The sequence below is a fragment of the Cynara cardunculus genome (assembly GCF_001531365.2).
Source record: "Cynara cardunculus var. scolymus isolate 2C chromosome LG 11, CcrdV1, whole genome shotgun sequence".
Classification (NCBI taxonomy): Eukaryota; Viridiplantae; Streptophyta; class Magnoliopsida; order Asterales; family Asteraceae; genus Cynara; species Cynara cardunculus.
Genome location: NC_037538.1, coordinates 1789320 through 1795319, shown reverse-complemented (window position 1 = coordinate 1795319; position 6000 = coordinate 1789320).

Here is a 6000-nt window from a genome sequence, read left to right as displayed (position 1 = left end):
TAATAATATAATGTTTTTTTAATAAAAACAATAATTAAGTATTATGTTATTATTCAATTATTATCCGAATTATATTTTAGATTATTTATATTTAAAATAAGATGTTTATATTATGTTTATCAGTTGGTTATATGAATTCAAACATATAGCTTTAAAATGTTGTATTCATACACCATTTACTTGTAATTTTGAATTTTAAGTAATATGTATCATTAAACTGTATTTAATATATTAAAATTGGTTTTTAAAAATTTAACTCAAATAATTTATAATATAATATAGATATAAATATAAATATAACTAAACGGCTTTTATTTTCAATATCATTAATTACTAATTAATTTCTCCAACCAAACACTCCTTAAAATTTAGAAAACATAGATTTTCAAGATCTCTATAATAGTAAATTAAAAAAATTGAGATTCCAACAACTTTTTATTTTAAAAATTATAATATTAATTATATTATTAAAATATTCGATATAATTTTATTTTCTAAATATTTATTTTCAATCTTGTTTATTGATTATAACAATAATTATATTTAAAGAGTTTAAATATAGAATAATGTTGATATTATTAAAAAATATAGAGTGTCTTTAATTCATGCCAATAGAAAATAAAACATTTTTTAATTTAAAAAATAATATTAAATTTTCTTATTTAATATTTTTTGTTATAAGTATTAAAATAGAAAAATTAAATCTTGGGAAAACGAAAGATAATAGAAGAAATAAAAGAAAATAACAAGTCCACTCCTAGTGTGTGGTATCCAGCTTGCATTTTTTTTTTTATTATATATATATTAATTTAATAACTCTCCCCCCCTAAACCGCGCCTTATCTCCTAACAGGTACGGTCACATTTCCATTTTTATAATAATCAGATGTTTCTAAAAAATTCAATATAAAATCACATATTAATTTTTTTTTATTAACTTGGATATTCAACCTTTTATGCAAGACGACTAATTTTAGAAAGATCATCTGTTTTGCAGGTAATTCAGAGTCACCGTATTTGAACCTCCATGGCCACAAATAGATTTTTATTTCTCTTTTGATTTGAACATGAGATCTTCAGACACTTTTGACATTTGGAGTGTAAGCTCAAACCTATCAGATTTTTCTTCCTCTTTGGATTTAAACCTGAAACTCTTATACTTCATATTAATTATTTTTCACTTTAACAAAAAGAGATCATCAATCTGTATTTTGATTGATTCTATAAGGTCTTGAACATAACATTAACTTAACAGTTTTGATCTATGAGAATGATCACAAGACTTGGTTTTTATTTATCGATTATACGGACCTTCAACATTACTTGTCGGCATGAGAATCCAATTCCCATCCCTGTTTTCGATTCCCCAATCTTCATTCCCATCCTCGTCTCTATCCATGTTCTCGACAGGGAATGAGGATCTCGAATGGAGAATTGAGAATTTTTCTCATCTCCGCCCCCACTTAACAGGTAAGACTCTTGATCATTGTTTTTGCTTTTACCTAGGCATGGGAATGGGCTCCGACCCGTTAGGGAACCCGGTTCACCCGTCCCCATTGGGGACGAGGATTCCCTACTAAATCGAGGATGGGGACGGGGATGGTATCGTACTCCCCGCCCCTCCCCGTACTTGTTATATATTAATTAGTAAATTTTATATATATATATATATATATATTATTTCAACTAAAACGGTAATTCATAATTTTCTAACTAAGTTTATAATTTAAAATTGTTATTTTTTGGATGTTAATATGTAATATTTTGGATGTTAAGTCAAAATACAATTATTCGATAAAATTTGCATATTACTCTATATGGTTTTATATTACTCAATGTCTTGGTACATGTGATTATAAGTTCTTTTGAATTTTGATTTTTTTTTTGTTTTAGATTATTAATTCTTATATGATGTAGTGTTTTTTTTGTATTAAATTAAATTCATTCTAGTTTTATGTTTATTGAAAATGTTTGATATTTAAACATATATGATTTCTCACATGTTTAATTTAAAATAACTTACATAAACAGAAAAAAAATCTCCGTTGGAGATCTTTGTCTCCCGTTAGGGATGGGGATGGGGACGAAGATAGAAAACGGGGACGGGGACGGGGACAGAAATTGAGGTTCCCGCTGTATTCCCATACCTACTGTTATGAGGTAAGATCCTTAATCGTCGTCATATTTATGTGATGTACCTTGACGGTAAACAAAACCCTAACTTATCTAGAATAAAAAAAGTTAATGTCGGATTTTTTGAAAAAAATTGCTTTATTGAATATTGATAGGAGTCGTTATCAAATAATGAAACAAATTTGCGTTTCAGTTCTCCGGTTTGTGGAAAGATTTTGTTACGGAAAGGTGGAGCAGTGTGAATAAGAGGTGATATTAGCTGGTATTCATTTAACTTCTGCCACCAATTCATTATTATTCAATTTTTTTTTTTTTTATAATAAAAAGTGAGTCATGAACTATATTAAATGTAACCGACCCAATTTATATTTTTCTTCCTACTATTTTAAATCCTTATATTTTTTAATAATTGTTCTAAATAATTGTTCATATATATATATATATATAGGGTTGGGTTCACGTGAGACCAGCATGTTTTTGTGAGACCCGTGAGACCACATTTTTACACGTAACCTTCACAGCAAAAACACTGTGAAAGTTTAAAAAAAGTCGAACCTTCACAGCAAAAACACTGTGAAGACTTAAAAAGTCACCTTCACAGCATTTTGCTGTGAAGTTTCAAGTGTAAAATGTTGGTCTCACGGGTCTCACGAAAACAGGCTGGTCTCACATGATCCCAAGTCTATATATATATATATATATATATATATATATATATATAACCTCTTACATTTGTACAACCAATATAACTCAATTTCAACCGTCTTAATTTGATGAATATGTAATTTCATATAAGTTTTGATTGTTTCTTAATATAAAGTATTTATCATAATTAATGAACATTATTCATCTTCAATAAATATTTAAATCATAATAAATATTATACAAATGTGATGAGTTGCATTTGAGACAATATCTCTCTCTCTCTCTCTCTCTCTCTCTATATATATATATATATATATATATATATTCAATCATATATTTCGTATATTTTAATGATAAAATCGACAATACGGAAAATAACACACATATTCGTGATCTTTGAATTCAATGACATTTCACATCATTTTCAGAACGGCAACATTATCGACACATCAATTTTGATGAGATCTTCCTTTTAATTACCAAAATTCTCTAGTCGTCAATGGAATTTCACCAACTAGCATAAATAAATGCAAGAAATAAAACAAAGTTCTCGACAACACCATTAGGTGACACCGACTCCAGATTAAACCTAGATTCTGCCTTTTTTCAACAAAGAAAAAGAACACAATCCTTTTTTAGCTAAATTTGTATAACCACCATGTTATCATCAATTTGCGGACCAGATCATTTCTTTAAGAACCACGTTATCCTAAGACACTTTTTACTCGTGTAACGATGTTAAATCAAAAGACGTAAAACGTATAATACCATTTATTAATAATAATAATGTCTTTTTCCGTACACATCAAACCACTTGGATATTGTTTTTGTGATGAAACGAAACGAAATGCAATGCATATAATATAATATAACGTTAAAATAGGGTTTAGGGGTTGGCATTTTGACTCACCCAAAAAGTACATGTTCCAAAGTATGAATTCATTATTCGTTTGACACGTAAAGCGATGCCTCAAGATTCAAAGAAAGTGTTCAAAGGGTTTATCATTCCAATCTCACTTTTAAGATACATTCAAACTTAGAAAATATAAACAACCAACAATAAAAACATCATGTTTTCTTGCTTCTTTCAAACACAGTGTGTATACGTTTATCGATTCAAAGGAATTTCAATCAGTGGGTTATCTATAAAATAAGATTTGTTAATAACTTTGTACTATAAATTAATTGGGACGGTGAACGAGTCAAAATTAGATTGAGTTCGATCAGATGTTAGAATGGTTTCGAACTTGATTCGATAGCTCCTCGAGACTGACACAAAATGGAAGCACGAAATAACTTATGCTACATCGAGATTATACTTGAAACAGTGAAGTTCTTTATTTAAAGATAAACCAAGATTGCACATTGCAAAAACCTATAAACTGCGGGGAAAGTCGTAAACTGTACCCAAATGATGGATTTTGGACCTAAAAAGTTGGGGCAAAAACGACAAAGCGTTTTGCCAAGTTGCGTGACATATCGGGATTTTTCGGATGTGTTTGGTACATGGATAAGATAGAAAGAAATTGGACATGACTGGTTGTCTGCATATTATTTAATACAACTAGCTATTAAGACTGAAATAAAATGTTTAAATGACTATATTAAAATTATGTGATACTAAAATTATAAAAACAAAGTCGATTTAAAAGCTTGAATTACTTAAAATATATATATATTTATTAATAATATAATTTGTAACTAGAATGGTACTTGTGCAATGCATTCAGATGTATTTTTATTTTAATGTTTCGTTTTATTTTTTTTGTCTCTGTTGATATATAATACGGTTTATGTGATTTTGTTAAAGATGATGTTTTTACTTTTGAGTAAAAATAAATTTGAAGATACCATAAAAATTTGAAAAAAATATATCGATATTAATATCAAATTAAGCATTTAAAAGTTCTCATTTTTTATACAATTTCTTTAATTCAATTTTTTTATGGTAATTAAATTTAGGTCGAATAGTGAAATAATTTATTTTTGATTTTTATTAATATAATGATTCTGTTAGAACTTAATTATTGTCCTAATTATATTTCAAATTGTTTATATTTAATTTATTCTGTTTTTGATTATGTKTATCTGCAGTTATTTATACAAATTCAAAAATAGAGCTTTAATAAGTTGTACTTATACACAATTTACTTGTAATTATAAACATTAATAAACAATACTTTATATATAAAAAATAAATTTTAATTTTTTTTATCAAATATTTTATAATAGAGACTTGGTTAGTAGTATGAAGTATGAAACCCATGGGATTTAAAGGGGAAGGAGGGGTCGGTGGGGATGAGGGTAGCTATAGAGACCCAAAAGTGTTTTATCCATTCTTGTATTTTTCACATTTTAATTTATAATTAATTATTTATGGTTCATAATATATTAAAAATTTTAAACCGTTTTTTTTATAGTTTTTAATGTCCTGACTATTTAAAGAACGTAAGAAATACATGATTAACTATCTCTTTCTGAGGAAACCGAAAAATCTTTTCAGAATCCTATAATATCCGTCTGTTCTTTTTCTCTGACACAGGGTCAAAACTTCATTTGGATTCACGATATTTGTTACTCATAAAAACCCATGTAAAAAATCTCATCACCCTACATTGTATTAATTACGATTAAAAATAAGTACATCAGAAACATGAAAAATTTAATTATAATTTGGATACAATATCGTTTACAGTGTAGAAAATATCAAATCTATAAAAAGACAAAAAAGAATTCCTCAATTTACGTTCCCATATCTCTTATTTAACGACAAACGTTGTAGTTTTTCTCATTTTTGAATAGAGCGGTCCCCGGTGTAAAACTCATGGATATTCAAAATAAACCCTTTAAATGAGAAAGGGTGTAATCTACAATGAAAATGACCCAAGATGAAGAATGTGAAATTGAATGACAAATAATACATGATAAAGTCAATAGAATGACATGCGAACCTTATGTTAAAAGTTTTTCTTTTATAAATAATAAAATAAAATAGTATCAATATGAACATGTAAATTTGATTTAATATCTTGTAAAACATAAGTTATGTAGTAACAAAATGTGACGACTGTCTGTTGTTTAGGAGGTGGCAAGAAACGATCGAGTTATGAAGGTTTCTTTGCTATGGTTGTTGGAGGCAACCAGAAGAATAGGTAGATGGTGAGGAGTAGTATGACTTGATGAGATGACTGTGTGTCGACTCGTGATCATTGGATCAAGTCAT